Source organism: Nicotiana attenuata, unplaced genomic scaffold, assembly GCF_001879085.1.
Source record: "Nicotiana attenuata strain UT unplaced genomic scaffold, NIATTr2, whole genome shotgun sequence".
Classification (NCBI taxonomy): Eukaryota; Viridiplantae; Streptophyta; class Magnoliopsida; order Solanales; family Solanaceae; genus Nicotiana; species Nicotiana attenuata.
Genome location: NW_017672439.1, coordinates 128,160 through 130,527, shown reverse-complemented (window position 1 = coordinate 130,527; position 2,368 = coordinate 128,160). Strand labels below are relative to the sequence as shown.

Below are 2,368 nucleotides of genomic sequence, written 5' to 3'. Positions count from 1 at the left end.
TAGGGGCCTCCTTCCCGAGATTTTCTATGTCGAACGAGATTATACCGTCTCGACGCTGCTGCTGTTGTTATCAGGGCTGCTATTGCTGTCGTTACTAACTCGAGATGATGATACATGGGGGGCCGGTTTCTTCAGGCGTTCGGATTCTACACCGCTGCTCACTCTCCTACCCTAGCCTGGTGTGGCACTTCATTCCTTTGAGAGAGATTTATAGGAGAAGAATATGATCAATTCACGAGCTTGGAGACGAACCTCTCTGCTCTGATACCATGCTAAGAGTCCTGCATGAATGGTGGAATGAAACCCTAGATTTAGAGAGAAGAGGAAGAAGGAGAAAGCAGAAGATATTTCGGAGAGTTTTATTCACTGTAAACTCACTGAGAGCTTCCTTATATACAATATTTTACTAACCTAACTAATTGACTAATAACCGACTATAAGTGCAATGAAATAGACTAAACTACCCCTGTATATTTTTATACACAGCTAAGTCAATTCTTGCTTCTCAACACCAACTAACCTTTCTTTCTCAGAAAAAAAAAATTATATATATATATATATATATATATATATATATAGTGAAAAATTGGGTATCAACAGCTATTGTCCTCCGCCAGAATCAACTCCCAAAGCCCATCCACATTGGGCACACAAATCCGGCCCTGCATCCTCAACACCCCATCATCTCCAATAGTCACATCTCTGGCATCATCATGCCGAACTCTGTCCCTAAAGACAAGCAAGTGTGGNAAAAAAATAAATATATATATATATATATATATATATATATATAGTTGGACAAAAATAATTTTGGAACACCATAATATTTTTTATGCGTATATTTAAACATTCAAGGCGAGAGAATGAAAGACCGTTTGTTGTATCCTTTGTCTCCCTTCTCTCTCACTCTCCTCACTTCTCCCTTCCCTTTCTCTGCACTCAACCAATTGCTCCAGCTGCAACAGGGCAGCTTTTGTTTTCTAATATCTATTCAAATCTAGGTCTTCAGTTCTACTCCTCTTTGTATATTAATTTTCTATATTCTTATTTTAAGCCTGATTTTATAAATCTATCCTGCCTCCCACTTCTTCCATCTTAATAAACAAAACTATGAAGCCATTTTTAATCTTTCCCTTTCATATTTTTTTACAATATTTTCTTAAAATTTCATGTTGCGTCGTATTCCGTTTTCTATTTCTTTTTCTTTTGTTGTTATGGTCATTACAACGGGTTTAGATTTAAGTAGTGCTTCTCGTTACGTTCATCAACTTCACCCCCCTGAATTTAACCTCCAAAGACAACCAAAAAATGATGATGATGAATCATTAAAAAAAAGAATTTTACAGTGACCATCAGGGTCTTGATCTAGTCAGTCCAAATTCTGGACGAGCAAGAGGTCGCCCACCGGGGTCCAAAAATAAGCCAAACCCACCGGTGATTATCACTAGGGAAAGTGCAAATGCCTTGAGAGCACATATTCTTGAAATAGGAAATGGTTGTGATGTTTTCGAGTGTGTTGCATCTTATGCAAGGAGAAACCAACGTGGGATCTGTATGTTAAGTGGAAGTGGGACGGTGACAAATGTGAGTTTTAGACAACCAGCAGCAGCTGGTTCTATCGTGACACTACATGGAAGATTTGAGATACTTTCATTGTCGGGTTCATTTTTACCACCTCCAGCACTACCAGGGGCTACAAGTTTGACAATATTCTTGGCTGGTGGACAAGGTCAAGTTGTTGGAGGGAGTGTGGTAGGTGAGTTGATAGCTGCTGGTCAACTTGTTGTTATAGCTTCATCTTTTACTAACGTTGCTTATGAAAGGCTGCCTTTGGAGGAAGATGACGGGCTGCAGATTCAGCCACAGGTTTCTCGTGGCGTTGGCGGTGGTGGCGCTAATAATAATCCATTTTCTGACCCTTCTTCTGAACTCCCATTCTTCAATCTACCGACAAATATGCCTAATGGTTTAAATCCGGGATCCGCCTCTATTGATGGGTGGGCCAGAAATTCAGCTTCTCGCCCTCCTTTTGGAGTCTAATAACTAATCTTTAAGATGATGGAAATCTGTCAGGAAAGAATTTGGGCTTGTTCGTTGCATATGGGAGCTGATTGGATCATTGAAGAAATAGGGATTCTTGAATCCTAAAGGTCAGCAAGTTAGTATACCATCTTTGTCCTAGAGATTATTGAGCTTCTTTTTCCTTTTCTTTTTTTCCTTTTTAATTCTGGGTTTCCTTTGTCTGGTTTGTTATTTTTGGGTCTTGTAACTTTTATGAATTCTGAAATCAGTCATCTTTGTGTCCATTATAGAACACTTTCTATAAAGAATTGGATTGGGAGTTCAATCATTTGATTCACCTTTGTTT

The 2,368-nt window shown here is 39.0% G+C and overlaps 1 pseudogene; it reads left to right on the top strand.

Annotated features, from left to right (window-relative positions):
• Window positions 1-1,214: 1,214 nt before the first annotated feature.
• Window positions 1,215-2,040, top strand: LOC109213209 (annotated as a pseudogene).
• The last annotated feature ends 328 nt before the right edge of the window (window positions 2,041-2,368 follow it).